The sequence below is a fragment of the Natator depressus genome, chromosome 7 (assembly GCF_965152275.1).
Source record: "Natator depressus isolate rNatDep1 chromosome 7, rNatDep2.hap1, whole genome shotgun sequence".
Lineage (NCBI taxonomy): Eukaryota > Metazoa > Chordata > Testudines > Cheloniidae > Natator > Natator depressus.
Window position 1 is genome coordinate 54,204,965 of NC_134240.1, and position 18,655 is coordinate 54,223,619.

At 50.8% G+C, this 18,655-nt stretch overlaps 1 protein-coding gene across 1 annotated transcript in view; it reads right to left on the reverse strand.

Annotated features, from left to right (window-relative positions):
• LOC141991558 (broad substrate specificity ATP-binding cassette transporter ABCG2-like) overlaps positions 1-1,550 on the reverse strand; it is a 39,886-nt gene extending 38,336 nt beyond the window's left edge. The window contains exon 1 of the mRNA XM_074959886.1: positions 1,158-1,550. The gene's annotated coding sequence lies outside the window, so the exon portion shown is untranslated. The remainder of the gene's footprint in view (positions 1-1,157) is intronic.
• Positions 1,551-18,655: the final 17,105 nt, after the last annotated feature.

Here is an 18,655-nt window from a genome sequence, read left to right on the forward strand (position 1 = left end):
TCGACCAGCTCACGGTCACTGCTGCCCAGGTTGCCACCCATTTCTACTTCCCCTACCAATCCTTCCCTGTTCGTAAATAGGCAGGTCAAGAGGAGCATGGCCCCTAGTTGGTTCCTCCAGCACTTGCACCAGGAAGTTGTCCACAATAGTCTCCAAAAACTTCCTGGATTATCTGTGTACTGCTGTATTGCTCTCCAAGCAGATGTCAGGGTGATTGAAGTCCCCCATGAGAACCAGGGCCTGTCATCTGGAAACTTCTGCTAGTTGTCCAAATGTAAGCGGAGGAATAGTCCCGCTACTGTGGGGAACTTTCCTGGCTTCTGCACTACCCCGGTGAAGTGAGCTAGCGAAAAGATCCGAGTCCTCGCTCCCACTTCCTTTACCCAGCGGCCTCCCTGCCCTTGAGGACTCCCCTTCCACTCTCCTGTCTTGCAGAGTCCTCGTAACCCCAACAAGGCTGGGCCCAGGATTCCTGGGGGGCTCGACCCCCAACCCTGCTGTGGTCACCTGAGAGAGGGGCTAGGGTGTCCCCACTCCGGGGTACTCTCTCTGCACTGGGCACTTCTCTGACCCATGGACCATTACATACAATTTAAAGCAAATGCAAGTTATTTAATCAACAATTAATTTTAAAAAGAATAAGGACAAATGGGAAAGGTTAAAGGAAACACATCAACTCGCTCTGTGGCAGGGAACTTCACAAACAGTGTCTCTGGAATGTCAGGGCAGTTCACAGTCTGTTCCTTGTAAGTCCCAGGCCTCCTTCTCAAGCCCTGGCTGTGCTGCAGGGATGCTGTGGGTTGGACACTTGCTCTGGTGGTGGCTACATGCTCTCGGGCTCTAAGTGGTACGACCCTTCTTCCTGGTGTCGCCCCCGCCCTGGGGTTACGATCCAAGCCTGGCCTGCAGAGCCTCTTAGCTGAGGCGTCTCCCTGTGCTGGGCCCACTGCCCAGGGCCCCCCTCGCTCTACCCAGCTGCTCACCGCACCCAGCTCCGGACTGCTCCAGCCCCAGCTCCACCACTCTGTCTCTGCACTGCTGCTGCTCTGCCTCCAGCTCCCTGGGCTGCTTCTTTGGCCCCTCTGCCTGCTACAGCTCTGCTCCCAGGACAGGTCTGCTCTGCAGGCTGCTTCTGTGACTCTGCTCCCAGCACTGACCTGCTTCCGGGGCTGCTTTTCTGGCCCCTCTGGCTCTGGTTGCTGCAGCTCTCCTCCCAGGGCAAGTCTGCTCTCTCTGGGCTGTGCCTCCAGCTTTAGGGCTGCAGCTCTGCTCCCAGGACAGGGTCTGCTCTCTTTGGGCTGCTTTTCTAGTCCCTCTGGATCTGGCGCAGCTCTGCTCCCCAGCTTAGCTTGGGCCCTTGCTTTCTCCTTAGCTCAGCCCCACTCTGTCTGACCCAGGCAAATCCAGCTCACACGGAGGACGGGACCTCCCTGGCCTCCTGCCTCCCTGATTAGCCTGCTCGTCCTGTCATTCAGGCTGACCTGGAGCATTGGCCTCTCCCCATTGTTCCTGGGGACTATCAGTCTTAGGGTCCTGGTTTCCCATAGACCCTTCCCCTTTTAGTACTGGGAGCTAGCAACTAAAACACCCCCACTGAATGTTAGTAAGGGAGCAACAGTCCCCTTACACAAAGAAAGCCTTGTCTACCTCATCCTCCTGGTCTCGTGGTCTATAGCAGACGCCCATCACAACACCACCCTTGTTGCTCTAGCCTCTAAACTTAACCCAAAGACTCTTAACAGGCTTTTCTCCGGTTTCATACTGGAGCTCTGAGCAATCATTCCGCTCTCTTACATCCAGTGCAACTCCTCTACCTTTCCTCCCCGGTCTGTCCTTCACGAACAGTTTATTCCCATCCATGACAGTGCTCCAGTCAAGTGAGTTACCCCACCAACAGGTAGCTAGCGGCTGTGTGCAGGGAGGGGGTAGCTCAGGGTGCAGGGAGAGGGGTGGCTAGGAGTTGTGTGCCAAGAGGGCTCCCCTGCAATGGCTGCTCCCTGAGGCCTCTGCCAGCCACTGGGCTTACCAGTTGCATGAGCAAAGGGGGCTGGGAGCTGAGGAGCAGCTTCAGCCCCCTACACCAGCAGGAGACGAGGGAACGCTGTGGCTGCCTGCTCCATGGCACCAACCAGAACAGCTGCACTGTCCCGTACTGCCCAGCTCCAGCTTCCCACTTCTGACCTGGCCAGGGGGCAGGGAGAGGAGATGGGAGAGGGGGTGGCTGTCCCCAGGACTGCCATGCTCTTGCACTGTAGTTTCAGGGTGGGCAACACCCCCATGTCCCCCTAACTCTTCCCATGGGCTCAGGGCTTCTTCCCCGTGGGGAGTACCGGGGCTCGGGGCTACAGAATTCAGCCCTGCTGCTCCTGGGGTGCCGGGGATCTGGACTTCAGCCCTGCAGGGGATGCTGGGGATTCGGGCTCTGGATTTTAGCCGTGGGGCCCCGCGGCCCCCTGAGAGGCTATGTGGACCCCTAGGGCGCCATGGACCCCCTTCTGAGAACCGCTGCTCTAGGGGGCTTGTTACAGGGAAACCCCAACACCAACACCCTCCCATGGCAGACCTCAGAAGCACTGGCATGACCCACCTTGGTTTCCCCTTTATCCACCCATGCAAAGGAATATTGTGTCCAGCCACAAATGCAAACCTTTTGATTTTATATACAAGTGCTACAGCCCACAGATTCCCCATGATAAAAACAGTCATTTCCCCCCACTCCACTCCACGACCAGGTGACAGTGGAGCATCTTTTTAGTCCCATTCGAAGGCCACCTACCCACCGAGTCCCAGCTCCTTAGCCCTGTTTTAGGACCACATTCTCCAGGCTGTCCACCTGAGAGTACCAAGTCCCACTGGCTCCCACAAGTCTGGTTCTGTAGCCCCAAGTCAGGTCTCCCATGAGGGGCCTCCCCACAGTATTTCACTCCCCAAGGTCTCCTTACCTGTGAGCCCTACCCCTGCTCAGGGGAATCTTTTTCCAGGACCAAACCCTTGTTTGTGGGCCCTGCTTACACTGACCCAGCTGGTTCTTCCTCTCATTCCTGGGCCCCTCTGCATAAGCCTTCATGCAGCTCAGAAGGGTCCCCCAGCTCCAGCTGGTCCTCCCCACAGCTCAGAACTCATCGCCAGCAGCTCACAGTTACCACCCTCCACCAGGTCTTGTGCAGCTCTTTCCCTCAGGCAACTCCCAAGGCACCAAAAAGAAGGGCAGGGGAGGGCAGGGCAGATATCCACCTCCATATGCTCATCAGTCCCAGATTATACAGACACCAATATTCTGGAAAGCAGGTCCAGCCCCACCAGTATTTGAGCCAGGGACATGACCAGAATTTTGTTAAGGAGCAGGCCCAGGTTACCTGCCTGACTGCCCCAAATTTGAGAGGTCCAGTTGCCCCATCATATCATATCACATCGTGCCATGCCTTGCCTTGCCTACCTGGGGGCTTCACCATCCTCCAGGTACCCACCCAAGTATAGGGGACTCTTCCCTTGGATCCCCATTGAAAGTTGCCCTTCCCATCAGTGAAATCTGAAAAGACAACTCTCTCTTGCCCCTTCCTCACACTCTCTGGGTATCCCCATATTTATGGCCCAGGTGCCCTCTCTTAAGCACAATTGGGAGGTAGCTGACCAGGCAGATGCACTGGACTCTGCTCTCTCTTCAGGGGCCAATCACCCCATGCCAGGACTTGTGAGATCAGGGCTAGGACTGTCAGCAAACAGTAAGTAATTTCCAGGCAACATTCTGAACGAACAACCACCCACCCGCCCCCAAACATTTTTTCAATGGCAATTGGGGGGGGGGGGGGGGGGAAGATGGTGTGTCTGAAAAGTGCATGGCTTTCAGTAAAATCCATGTCATTTTTCAAAAGCTGACTCAGTTTCAGTTTGTCTGGGGACCAAAACCAAGAGCATTTCAAAAGCAAACAAAAGCTTTTGCATTTAGGAGAATAGAGGCCATTGTTAATCACAAATCTTCAGTCAGCTGTAACTGGGACTCTATTGTGCTAGGATGGTGCTGCAGAAACACAGAGTGAGCCTGTCCCTGCCCCACAGAGCTCGCGATCTGAACAGACAAGAGAGAAAGGGTGGGAGGAGAAACAGAAGCACCAAGAGGTGGAGTGAGTCATCCAAGGCCATATGGCCGGTCAGTGGCAAAGCCCAGAACGGGCAGATTTGCTGACTCCCTGTCTCCTCCCTCCCTCCTCCTTTAGACAGCACTCCGGGGTTCTGTTCCACAGGACTCGCTGAGTGACCGTGGGCACAGATCTTTCATTGCTCTTTCATTCCCCAGCTCTCACCAGAATTCAAATCCAAATGTCTTCTGCCACAAACCCTGCCTTCCAGACTGGCAGCAGTGGTCTTGCAAAGTAAGTTATGCTTCATGAATTTTTTTAAGACAAGGCCTGAATGGGATTTTTATTGGAAAGAAGTAACGTTAATCTCGTTGGAATGTCAACAATTTATGCAACCGCTGGCTGAGCTCTTATTTAACAATGACAGAGGATCGGGTGGTTTCCCTTGTTTACGAAACAACTGGCTGAAGAGGGCCAAAGAAGGTCTGCAAAGGTGGTGAGTCGCTGTGAGACTGACTGGGTTTAACCAGCTTCTTTGACACTAGCTGATACCTGCTAGCTTTGTCAGAAACTGCGTTGAAAGGTGTTGAAGGCCCCGACTTTGCAGTGGAAACGTGTGCTCCTCACTCAAGTTAGCTCAGGCCGTGTGTAGGGTTGCCAACCCTAAAGGATTATCCTGGAGTCTCCAGGAATTAAAGATTAATCTTTAATTGAAGATTATGTCATGTGATTAAATCTCCAGGAATATGTCCAGCCAAAATTGGCAACCCTACCCATGTCTATGCTACAAAGGCTGTGCTGGTACAGCTGTACTGGCAGGGCCTCCCCAGCATAGATGCAGGTTGTGCTGACAGGAGTTTTTCTGCCAGCATGGTGACACCACCTCCCTGACAAGGGCCCTCTTCTGTTGGCATTGCTGCAGCTACAGCCCGGGTTCTGCGGGCACCGCTACGGTGCTAGCGACAACGGCGTATTAACGCCTAGGCCGACAATGCCTAGGCCTAGGGTGGCAAATTTGCAGGGGCGGCAAATTTATAATAGCAGCCAGAGGCTGCTTCCCCCAGTGCCAGTTCGCGCCCTCTGCCCCGGCCCCGCCCCAACTCCACCCCTTCCCTGCCCCCTCCCTGTCCCTATTGGTCCCTTTCCCCAAATCGCCGCCCCAGCCCCACCTCCGCTCCTGAGCGTGCTGCGTTCCCCCCATTCCTTCGCGAAGCTGTTTTGTGCACAAGCACGGGCAGGGAGCGGGGAGAAGCAGGACCTGACAGCGCGCTCAGGGGAGGAGGCGGAGCCGGAGCGGAGGTGAGCTGGAGCGGGGGGTGGCAATTATTTCTGGGCCTAGGGGCGGCAAAATCATTAATCTACCACTGGCTAGTGGGTGGTCTCCTGGCCCACTCCTGACCAACAGCTATGCCAACAAAACTTTGTAGTGTAGACCTGGCCTGACTCAAGGTGAAATCTTAGTGACGGCTAGGCAGGGTGTAGTTTTCACATGAGTTAGCAGCTCAAGTAAAAACTGATGGGGGAGTTTGCTCATTAACTTGGCCTGCTAACATGTGTGAAAACAACTAACTGCCTTGTCCTCACTTGGATTTCTACCCTGAGTGAGTTAACATGAGTGAAGAGCATTCCTTTCCTGCAGTGAAGACAAGGCCAAAGAGTTTGCTAAAGCAGCCTGAATTATTAAGGACAGGTCTACACTAAAAAGTGAAGTTGACCCAGCTGTTGCTCAGGGGGTGTAAAAAATTCACACCCCTGAGCGATGTAATTAAGCCCACCTAAACCCCTGTGGATCTAGCTACCACTGTAGGGAGTGGCTACACTGAAGCACTACAGCTACACGACTGCAGCAGTTTAAGTGCAGACAAACCTGAGGGCCTGAATGCTTGTTGCCCTCCCCTCATGCTGTCACTAACAGTACAAAGTGAGTGTGAGAATGCACCCACATCAGAATAGTGGCATTTCACACTGTCTTTGCACTGATGCAAGTGACACCACATGGTGCAGAGCACCAGTGAATCAGGAGCTAAGATTGAACACATGCTGTTTTCAGACTCTTTGGCCAGGTCTACACTACAGCGTTTCATCAGCACTTGTTAGTGAGGGGAGGGGAGGGAAAAACTCCCACACCCTTCCCATGCCTGCAAAACCCTCAGTGTAGATGCAGCTATGCCCCCAGGAGAGTGCTTCTGTTGGAGAGCCAGTGTCATCTGGTGTCACTATGCTGAGCAAGAAACCTCCTGCACCTACACTAGGGGACTCAGCGGTGGAGCTATCCCGGCACAGCGTTGGTAGTGTGGACAAGGCCTTTGACAGTGAACATCCCCCTTCACCTCAGTGTGGTCGGTCATCTACCAAAGGCCCCCCGTTATCACAGTATCTGCACACCACTCCTGGCAGGCAGGGCAGTGCTGGCAACCCCATTGTACAGATGAAACTGAGACATCCCACCCGAGAGCCTGCACCCCAAGCCACAGCCCTCACCCTCCCTGCAACCCAACCCACTGCCCCAGCCTGGAGCCTCCTCCTGCACTCCAAACCCCTTATCCCTGGCCACACCCCAGAGCCTGCACCCCCAACCGGAGCCCTCACCCCTTCCGCACCTCAACCCTCTGCCCCAGCCCGGAGCCACCTCCTGCATCCTGAACCCCTCATTTTTGGCCCCACCCCAGAGCCCGCACTCCCAGTTAGAGCATTCACCTCCTCCCGCATCCCAACCCCCTGCCCAAGACCAGTGAGAGCAAGTGAGGATGAGGAAGAGTGAGCCACCGAGGGAGGGGGAATGGAGTGAGTTGGGGGCGAGGCCTCGGGGAAGGGATGGGGTGGGGCAGGAGGCATGCCCTCCAGGAAGGGGCGGGGCTGGGGTGTTTGTTTTTGTGTGATTAGAAAGTTGGCAACCCTACCAACTATTTAGAAAAGCTGGACATGCACAAGTCCATGGGGCCGGATTCAATGCATCCGAGGGTGCTGAGGGAGTTGGCTGATGTGATTGCAGAGCCATTGGCCATTATATCTGAAAACTTGTGGTGACTGGGGGAGGTCCCAGATAATTGGTAAAAGGCAAATATAGTGCCCATCTTTGAAGAAGGAGAATCTAGGGAACTACAGACCAGTCAGCCTCATCTCAGTCCCTGGAAAAATCATGGAGCAGATCCTCAAGGGAATCCATTTTGAAGCACTTGGAGGAGAGGAAGGTGATCAGGAACAGTCAACATGGATTCACCAAGGGCAAGTTATGCCTGACCAACCTGATTGCCTTCTATGATGAGATAACTGGCTCTGTGGATATGGGGAAAGTTTTGGATGTGATATACCTTGACTTCAGCAAAGCTTTTGATACGGTCTCCCACCGTATTCTTGCCAGCAAGTTAAAAAAGTATGGATTGGATGAATTGGATGAATCAATGGCTCGATGTCTAGTTGGCAGCTGGTATCAAGCGGAGTGCCCCGGGGTTGGTCCTGGGGCAGGTTTTGTTCAACATCTTCATTAATGATCTGGATGATGGGATGGATTGCACCCTCAGCAAACTCACGGATGACACTAAGCTGGGGGAGAGGTAGATACACTGAAGGGTAGGGATAGGGTCCAGAGTGACTTAGATGGGGCCAAAAGAAATCTGATGAGATTCAACGATGACAAGTGCAGAGTCCTGCACTTAGGATGGAAGAATCTCATGCACTGCTACAGGCTGGGGACCAACTGGCTAAGCGGCAGTTCTGCAAAAAAGGACCTAGGGATTATAGTGGACGAGATGCTGGATACACGTGAATAGTATACCCTCGTTGCCAAGAAGGCTAATGGCTTATTGGGCTGTGTTAGTAGGAGCATTGCCAGCAGATCGAGGGAAGTGATTATTCCCCTCTATTTGGCACTGGTGAGGCCACATCTGGAGTATTGTGTCCAGTTTTGTCCCCCCCCACCCACTACAGAAAGGATGTGGACAAATTGGAGAGAGTCCAGCAGAGGGCAACAGAAAGGATTAGGGGGCTGGTGCACATGACTTATGAGGAGAGGCTGAGGAAACTGGGCTTATTTAGTCTGCAGAAGAGAAGAGTGAGGGGGAATTTAATAGAGCCTTCAACTACCTGAAGGGTGGTTCCAAAGAGGATGGAGCTTGGCTGTTCTCAGTGGTGGCAGATGACAGAACAAGGAGCAATGGTCTCAAGTTGCAGTGGGAGAGGTCTCGGTTGGCTATTAGGAAAAACTTTCACTAGGAGGGTGGTGAAGCACTGGAATGGATTATTTAGAGAGGTGGTGGAATCTCCATCCTTAGAGTTTTTTAAGGCCCGGCTTGACAAAGCCGTGGCTGGGATGATTTAGTTGGGGATTGGTCCTGCTTTTAGCAGGGGGTTGGACTAGATGACCTCCTGAGGTCTCTTCCAACCCTAATATTCTATGATTCTATCAACCCAATACTGTAATTGGCATTATTGGCTATCTCCGCAGAGGGGACCCGAACTCCCTTCTTTCCCTCAGATGTTGACCCTCCAGGGCTCCCGCTCTGTGACTAAGCGGAGGCCTAAGAGGCTGCAAATCAGGCAATTTCCACCAGTGTGAAATTGTCTTTAAAAGTATAGAAAAGCAACGAGTGGGTGGGAGTCCCTGGGCAATCAGGAGAGGGGACTCCAGGGTGAACGAAGAACAGCCACCTGGACTAAAGCATCACAGGGAGTTGCTGCCCGAGGTCACCGCCACAAAGAGGATGGGTTATTTTTAGGACAGCCCAAGTTACAGCCGGTCTTTCACACTTTTCTGGCTTTGGTTACGTTATCATCATGCAGGTCTTGTCCCTGTTACCCGTGGGCCAGTGACTCTTGTGCCTGTACTCTGCACAAGTCAAGAGGGAAAAGGTCACACCTTTTTTAAAGGATAAAGTGGAATTACATTGCTGAACTGTGCTTAGGGCTGGGCTGAGCTTGCATGGGAAGATACATATATCCTTGTGCCCACCCTGAAATGCAGCCCCTTTGCGGGTGGGAGCTGGCACTTGTTTGACAGGCCACTGCATCCATTCAGAACAGAAACAGCCTGCTGAAGCTACCCTGGGGAGTCTCCCTGGGGAGGGAGAATATAATTGCCCGTGCTGGGATTTGGCCACTCTGCCTGAGTTAAGACAAAAAACGGACAGTGGATCTTTAATAACCACCAGGGTCCTGGACCTCAGCCAGATATCTCATGCCAATAGTGGAGCACCCCCAAACTCCATACTGGGGTATTGTGTCACTTCTGACTTGGAGGGCAGGTACCTGAGTCATTCATACCACTTCCTACAGCACATGGGTTTCCTTTGGGTTCTTCCATTGATTGGTGACAGGGTCCTGGTCAGCTCGGCTGAGCTGGTCAGAGCACAGCTTGGAATGGCATTGTCTCTAACACAACAGCCTGCACTCAGCATCCGGTGAGAATCCCCTTTACGTATTAAACTCTCCTTGTATCTAGCTAGCTGTTGTGGCTGAGGCACTTGTGAGACCCAAGCATGGTCTGCTGATCACAATACCTACATCGCTGGTTCTATCGGCAACATGTGCTGCACTATGGATCAACCAAGCGATGCTCTGGGAATGTCTGTCGGGCTGGTTGGTACCAAGTTCCCTTACCCACGTATCCTGCATGCTCCTGAATTCCCAGCATCTTCTGTGATGTCTTATTGAGACAAATCTCCAGAACCAACTTTTAATAAGCCACCCTACAGTCAGGGGGGACTCCCCCATCCCCTCCTAGGCCTGTTCTCCCAGATCTCTTGTCTCCTGGCAAACAGAACCAGACACCCTTATTAATGCTAAGCTCTAGCTCTTATACAGCACTTTTCATCGGTAGATTTCAAAGCTCATTACCAAGGGGACCAGTATCATTATCTCCAGTTTACAGAAGGGGAAACTGAGGCACAGGGCAGGGAAGTGACTGGCCCAAGGTTACCCGGAAAGTCAGTGGTGGAGTTGGGAACAGAATCCAGATCTGCTGAGTCCCAGACTAGTGCTCTATGCCTTAGGCAACACTGCCTCACAAGCGTGCTGCTTTCCTGCCTTTACTATCCAGCTGAACCCCCTGCAGAGTGGTGCAACCACTCCAGCCTGGCACAGGACTCTGACATGAGGCTGTTGGCTCCTGGTTATGGCTTCTCGTAGCTTCTGGCTGGGCCCATTAGCAATGAACTGATTGTTAGCCTCATGGCAATGGCGGGGGGGTTATGGCACCTGAATATTCCGATTGCCTCCTGTTCTTTAGTTAGGCCTTTCCTCAATTTTGGACAGTTTTAGGTTTCCCTGCATTCTGCTCCTGTAGCTCCCTGCAGGCCCGGCTGTATCAGGCAGGCCTTATGGGTGGATGGGATGATGTGTCCTTGTGTAATTATAGCATTGCAAGGTGACCGATGGCTTTGTTCTTGGGCCTCGTGCCGAATGCCTGTCACCAAACCCATGCACTCCCCTATCAGCTTCATTAAATACCTTTCTCCTGCCAGGCTCTTATACAAGGGCTCAGCCCCAATGGGTGCGCCCCACACCCCTTCCGGGACAGTGCCTGCATTGCTCTGATGTTACCTACCACAGCCTGAGGCGTCTGCTCACTGAAGCTACAGTACAGTGCTGGTTTAGCTACTAGCAGCTCTGGGCATCTGCTGCCGCTGGGCCGATGCCAGCAACACCTGTGGATCAGAGTGGTGTAAATCTGCATTGACTTCAACTGGAGCTATATTGATCTGCACTAGCTGAGGCTCTGGTCCAATAGAGGATGGGTTTCTTTAATTACTCTCATCTCACGGCTCAGGGTGGAGCCTAGGAGAACTGCATCCAGTGTCATTCCTGTCTGCTCACGCCCTCCCTTCCTCCCTGCACGTATCCATGTAGGGTGGGCCACCCCCTAAAGTGAAGCATGTGCCTCACTGATTTCCTGCAGAGCACTTACTCATAGTGAAGGTTGAGATTTTTTCAGGGTTATTTTTAGTAAAAGTCATGGACAGGTCACGGGTAATAAACAAAAATTCACAGGAGTCCTGACCTGTCCATGACTTTTACTAAACATAACGGGGAAGAGAGGGCTTGGGGAGGGGGCAAGGAATGACACCTGGAATTCATAACTTTGCTAGACACTAAGAATCCAGGGTCTCTCTGTTCAGTCCATGATTCTTAGTGTCTAGCAAAGTTATAAATTTAAGCTCCCAGGCTCGTCTTTTAAAAGTGTTGTGCAGGTTTCCTATGAGGATGAGGACTGAGAGGTCAGATATAGAGTGATCGCTTTGTGAAAACCCCCTGTCCTCGCCTACAAACAACCCCCCAACCTCTCCAAGCTCATCATCAGAAGCAGGTTCCCCACAGACCAGGACCCACCAACTCAAAGCAGCACCAGACCCTGCCAGAACAACAGATTCAAAACCTGCAGACATATCTCTGCTTCTACAATGATCAACACCTTCCACAACACGCCTTTCAAGATCCATGAGTCCTACACTTGTGTAAGCAGGGTCTGAATGAGCTCTCCCCGGCTTGAGACGGTTTTGTTTTGTATTGTTGAAAAAGAACCCCTAGATACTGAACCCGGCCCTTGTTGCTGCTGGCTCCACCTGGCAGAAGGGTTACATTTTTGGGGGCTTGTCCAGGACGTGCAAGAGTGGAACACCACATCTTTCTACAAGACCCCCGACCCTTCAGGGAGAGATCTAGGAAAATTGCTCTCTCTGAGATGGAAGACATGCGGCATCACCTTCAAGAGCTCATCGCAAATGATATCATTACAGAGGCCCGCAGCCCATATGCCTCTCCCATTGTGGTGGTCTGTAAGAAGAGCAGGAAAATCCGAATGTGTATTGACTACTGCACCCTAAACAGGCACAATGTAGTTGACCAATACACAAGATGCCTTGGACTGTTTGTTGGGGAGCCAGTGGGTCTCTGTGTTGGATCTTCGAAGTGGATACTACCAGTTCCCTCTAGGAGAAGAAGATAACGAGAAGATGGCCGTCATTTGTCCGTTAGGGTTTTATCGATTTGAGCGCATGCCCCAAGGGATTTCTGGAGCTCCTGATATGTTTCAGCATCTTATGGAGAAAGTTGTGGGAAACATGAATTTACTGCATTAGTTTATTTGGGTGACCTGATTGTGTTTGGAAGAACCTTGGAGGAGCATGAAGAAAGAAGAAAGACTTGGAAGAACATGAAGAAAGACTCCTTAAAGTTCTAGATCGGTTGGAAGCCTATGGGTATTTAGACCCGTTGCTGGCACATCCATGCCACCAATGAGACTGCCCTGCAATGACACATCTAGGTTATTGGACAGTGGAGACATACAGGTGGAAGGTGTCCCGGATGCCTTGGACCTTCCCTATTAGAATCAGAGATGCAGGGACCTATGCCCATAGCCGAGGGATCCTGAAAGGAACCCTCACCATCCCTTGCCCAAGAAGATGCCCCCCCTGCCCCTGCAATGTCCACTCTCAATAGGGGGGACAGGGTTATAAGACCAGTAAGGCGGTTAATTTATGATGCACCTGGGGTGGCTAGTGAAGAACCAATATACGTAGTTCACAGGCTTGTGGAAGCCATAGTGGGTTTTCTGAGGCCCTCTGGGGGGAACTAATGAATCTGGTATAATATGGACTGTGATTTGTCGGGAGGACAAATTCTTGGCTGGGGAGGAGGATGTAAGCAGGGTCTGAATGAGCTCTCCCCTGACATCTAGTGGTGAGCTGTGGAAAAAGACTTCAGAAGCTGATCTTGTTTGCATGGACACATCCACCCTACCTAGGTGCTCAGCATGATGGGAGTGCTTGCCCAAATTATCATTTGTGGCTGGTGTTGGATCCCCAGTCTCCTCGTTATTGGGGCAGGAGTAATAAAGGGTTGTTATCCTTGTTGTGTGAATTGAGGGCAGCAGAACTGTACCTGACATACTCCAATGGAGGGACTCACCCTCAACTGAAAGGCCCTCCCTAGGCAGGGGACACGGGTTCCAAAACCCAACAAGTTGAGTGGGCTTGGGCTCATTGTCTCTCCCCATGGTATAATAAAAGAGCTAATTTAGATTCAATTAAGAGTCTTGTTACATGCTGTGGAGTTGAAATCACTGATGCGTAGTGTAATGAAGTGGGGATTTTTTCTTGTTATGTTGTATGTGAGTTTTGCATGAATGCTGTGTGTACTTCAGTTTCCCTGTGTATTGCACCAATGTCTAGTGCTTATAGGGAATACGTGTGTGTGACTTTTGCGGGTCTTGCTCCAGCTGCCTACATGGATGCTATGGTGCCTCTTTGTAACCTGAGACCCAGGAGGGGAATGTGACCAGGTGACTCTTGGCCTGGGAAGTGAAACAAAGGCCCGAGGAGAAGCAATGGGCAGGGCAGAGGCCAGGCAGCTAGAAGCAAGTCAGTTTTGGCTGCCTTGGGGCTCAGGGGGAGGACCAGAGCCTTGGCTCTGGGCTCCCTTCCTCCCAAGATGGACTTGGCTGAAAGTCACTGACTTCTGTGCTAACAAGTTCTGCCCTACGCTGTGTTCCTGTCAATTAATAAACCTTCTGTTTTACCAGCTGGCTGAGAGTTACGTCTGACGATGGAGTTGGGGTGCAGGGCACTCTGACTTCCCCAAGGGCACCGCCCGGGTAGACTTGCTCTCGGTAGCGCACGGTGTGGAAGGGGATGCTGAATGCTCCGAGGACAGACCCAGGAAGGTCGAAGCTGTGTACGCTTTTTGCCCTGGAGACAGTATGTTCAGAGAGAGGAGGCATGCTTCCCCAAAGTCCTGACTGGCTTCATAGGGAGTAGTTCCAGAACATTGACCCGGTGACTCCATGATATGTGGGTCTACGTATTAGACCTATTCTGGGACAGTGTCTCTATTGCAAGAGACTGCCCAGCGTGCACCAGCAGTGAGGCTCCCCCACTAACAGCTGAAATCACTGAGAGCTGTGTTAAGTGGGGGGAACCCTGAAGATGTCTTGGCAAGTAGCCAGACGGACAACTGGTGAAGAGGTACGGCAAGCGGCCAGCAGGGAGGCTGGCAGAGAGGGCCAGAGCAGAGCAGAGCCCCGCAGAGGCGCAGCAATCGGCCATTGGAGCAACGAGTGAGTGCCTGAGCAGCGAAGCATATAAAGTGCTTCCTTACCCCCCCCCCCCACCCTCCACACAGTGTGGGAGGTGAACTCTGTGGATGAACCTCTGAACTCTGGGGCTGCACTGGCCAAGGACAGCAACTGTGAGTGGGATACAGAGCAGGGAAGGGCACGTTAAAGGGACTTTTGGGTTGCTGGATTTAAGAACCTGAGGGGAAAAGGACACTGCTTACTTGGGGGTGGATCTTTTGCTCATGGTTTGTGTTTATGAGCCCTAGTGGTGGTGTTTTCCCAAATTAATGCTGAGTTACTTCCCTCCTTTTATTAAAAAAGTTTTTCCTACACTCAGACTCTGTGCTTGCGAGAGGGGAAGTATTGCCTCCTAGAGGCACCCAGGGGGTGGTGTGTAATTGTCCCAGGTCACTGGGTGGGGTCTCGAGCCGGTTTTGTGTTGTACTGTTGAAAAGGAACTGCTAGATACTGAACCCGGCCCTTGTTGCTGCTGGCTCCACCTGGAGAAGAGTTACACTTGCCTATCACAACATGTGATGTACCTGTCCCAACAACAACAGCTATGTGGGTGAAACCAGAGAATCACTAGGCTCTTGAATGAACTCTCACAGGAAAGTAAGACACCAAAACCCCACATCACCTGGTGGGCGAATTCTTTTCACAAAGCGATCACTCCATCTCTGACTGATCAGTCCTCATCCTCAAAGGGAACCTGCACAACACTTTCAAAAGATGCTTCTGGGAGCTTAAACTCATAACTTTGCTAGGCACTAAAAATCATGCACTCAGGCTTGGATTTTTCACTCCCTGAGCGACATAGTTATATTGACCTTAACACCCCCACCCTGCCGTGTTAGGGTGACCAGATAGTTAGTATGAAAAATCAGGATGGGGGTGGAGGGTAATAGGCACCTATATAAGACAAAGCCCCAAATATCGGGACATCTGGTCACCCTACCCCGTGTAGACAGCACTAGGTCGGCAGGAAAGCTTCTGCTGCCAACATAGCTTCTGCCTCTTCCAGAGGTGCTGTTATTAAGCCAATGGGAGAACTATCTCCCATCAGCTTAGAGTGTCATCACCAGACACACTACAACATCACAACTGTATGATGTAAATTTGTAGTGTAGTCCTGCCCAGAATAGACACACTAGATTCATGGCTTATTACAACAATCTGTAACCTACTAAGGCTATGTCTACACTATAGACCTTACAGCACCACAACTGTGCCACTAAAGCTGCTGCAGCTTCAAGGTCTCCCGTGCGCCGCTCTTTGCCAGCGGGAGAGAGCTCTCCTGCTTACATCAGTCAGGAGCGTGGTTTTTTCACACCCCTGACCGACAAAAGTTTTATCAACAAAAGTGCTAGTGTAGACAAAGCCTTAATTTCCTGGACTTGGAGACGAGCTCTGTGTAGCTCGAAAAGCTTGTGTCTCTCACCAACAGAAGACAGTCCAATAAAAAGTTATTACCCCACCCACCTTGTCTCGCACATTTTGGAGTCCTCCTTCCTTATTCTATCATTTCTCTAACTAACCACTAGGTGTCACCAGTACATACCCCAACACTACACACAATTACAATAATGCCTACCTCTTATCTAGCATTTTTTACCAGTAGATCCTGAACAGGTTAGTATCACTGGCCCCACTTTACCGATGAGTAAACTGAGGCAGTGGGCGGGGAAGTGACTTCTTCAGGGTCACTCAGCAGTAGAGCTGTACAGGTAACTGATTATTCTGTTCCCTGGCTGAACTGAAAAATTGGGGGGGAATTGTTTTGGTGCAAATTAAACATTTTGATTCATTTTTGAGCTTAACCTTTTAAAATAAAATCTAAGTAAAATTCGTATGTAATCTTGAATGGAACAAACCAAATGTTTCCTTTAGAAAACGTCCAAATGAAACATTGGGATTTTTTTTTTTGCTTTGGTTTTGGCAAACAATTTGGCAAATTCAGCACAATTTCACAAAATGCTCACCTCACTGACCTCAATCTGCATTTTTTGCTGAAAAAAGTTTCCAATGAAAAATTTCACTTATGCGAAACAATCTGTTCAAACCTTGCATTTAGCAGGGATACTTTGAGTTAGTTTTCCAGGCCTGAAGATGAGCTCTTGGAAGCTTCTCTCTCTCACAAACAGAAGTTGGTCCAATCTTCTTCTTAGTGTATGCACAAGGTGCTTCAGGTGGCTTGTGACCAGGATTCATCACCAAATTTGTCCTGTTGTTTGGATCATTAGCTTCCCTAGCCCGGGGCTGGGTACTGATGATGAATGCAACGTGAACGCTGATTCATGCCCCCCATTAGTCTAATAAGAGATATTACCTCACCCACCTTGTCTCTCTAATACCCTGGGACCAACATGGCTACAACAACACTGAAAAATGTGTGTCATGCTAGTGTGGACTCTGGTGACTTTCCTCCTAGGGCTTTGCACAGTCCCTAGCGTGGGAGACCTGCCAAGCACTGATCCAGAGACAGCCCATACTCTCTCTGAAGGAAGGAGAGAGATTCTGCATAAGGACATCTCATCAGAGCAGCCTTTATTTAAACCCTTCTTTGAACCACCTAACTGGTGATTTTCACAGGCTTGATGCATGGCCATCTCCTTAACAGTTAGGGACACAAACCACATGCTGCAGCCAGGAAGCCAGCTCTGTACATTCTGAGATATAAGGCCACGCACAGCCTGTGCAGGAAAACCCTCCACTCCATGCCGGCCCTGTCACACTGGCAGTGTCGTCACCTCCTGCTATGACAGAAGGCCAAAAATACCACATTTGAAAATACAGCAGGAATGATTCTGCCATTCAGTGCAATTAATTTATGTTATTTCTCAGCTGGTCAGCAGATACAGTCTACACATCAAACACAAATAGTTGCTAGGAAGGACACCGGAGTTCAGGGGATGCACGATAGGTTTGATCCGCCATAGCCTAAGACACGATCATCTTTGAGAGATGTTTATCATACGTGTCACATACATGATTACATGTTCAGCAAAGGCACATACAAGAGACGATTGCATGGAGTCATACAGGGAACAGATAAAGCATCGGTGCAGACACTAGCTACAGGAAGTGCTTTATACCGTGGGTGAAATTCACACACCCAGAACCGCAGCACAAGGCCAGAGAAGCAGCCTTTCTGCTACAAGTTACACGGGGGTGAAGGGAAAAAGGAATCCACCTTCCAGTCTACAGGTGGGGCACAGGGAATCCCTGCAGCCCCACTGGGGTCATGACTCCACTCCTGGGTTGAAATAGGAGCCATGATTCCCACACATATCCTGAGCCTGGGATTTGGGACCAGTGCCCTGTGTGATTTTGGACCCGCTGGCCATGCCATGATCCTGCCCCAACCCCTTACTCTATGGCAGCTGATGTGGAGCCAGCTCTACCACGGGGTGAGTGTAGAGTCCCTCTCCCCAACCCCCCAGTACAGTGGAGCCATGGCTGCTTTGCTGCATTGGTAGGTCTTCTCCATCCCTGCACTGCTGGGTGAATTTCCCCTGCAATGAATCCCCATCCTAATGCATCTGAATTAAATCATCCTGGAAGGTGAATGGAAAAGCATTCAAACACACACCAAGGAGAACAAGAAATGTATAAACCCAGAATGAGAAACAAACAACTTTACAGAACAAGACCTTGGAAAATCTTTTCCTCCCTCAAGTTCCTGCCAAGAGCTGAGTTCAGGATCCTCCATTTCCCCGGCTTGGGGCCGAGTCCTGCTCCCGCAGAAGCCAATGACATGACATAACACCCACTGGGGCAAGATCAAGGCCTCAAAGTGGACAGCTTGACTTTAGGTGTTTGGGATATCTCCCCAGTTCTGGCAGCAAATGCTGCCCCATGTGCGCTTGAATTGTATGCAGGAAAATCAGTTCAGGGGCTAATCCAGGAGGCTGAACTCAGGAGATGAAAGGCACACGAAAAAGATCTTTTAAAAAATAGAACCATTTTTGTTACAATTAAGCCTTCACGCCCACAGTCAGCTACTGATCTGAGCAATGAAACCCAGCTGAAAAACATGTATTCACAAAGGTCTGTAGGATCTGCTGCTGTGCACACACAACTCTGGCTGGACCTCTGTGGGCTTGCCAAGACTCTGTATTCTTGTTCTCAGAAGAGGCATGTGTATCATTGTGTGATTATAGCTTACAGAGGATCTCTGTTACATTTCTCATCCTGGGAAATTCTAATTCCCTTACATGGTCCCTTTGCACTTCAATAAGTGAAGAATAACTTCAGAGTGTGATAAAAATTACAGCCTGCAGTGAATGGGTAACCATGGTCTAACAACACCCAAATACATCAGAGACTATTTTTATACACAGATTGAAGAGGACATTTGAGTTTAATACAGTTTACCTCTTTGTGGTGCATTTGTGATTATGATATTTCAAATCCCTTTATTCCTGTCCTGAACTTTTGTGTAGTACTGCTACTAAACAACTGCCATCTTCCACCCCAAAGGTGGCTGCATTTCAGCAGTGGGTGAAGTGATTTCTTTGTACCGCATACA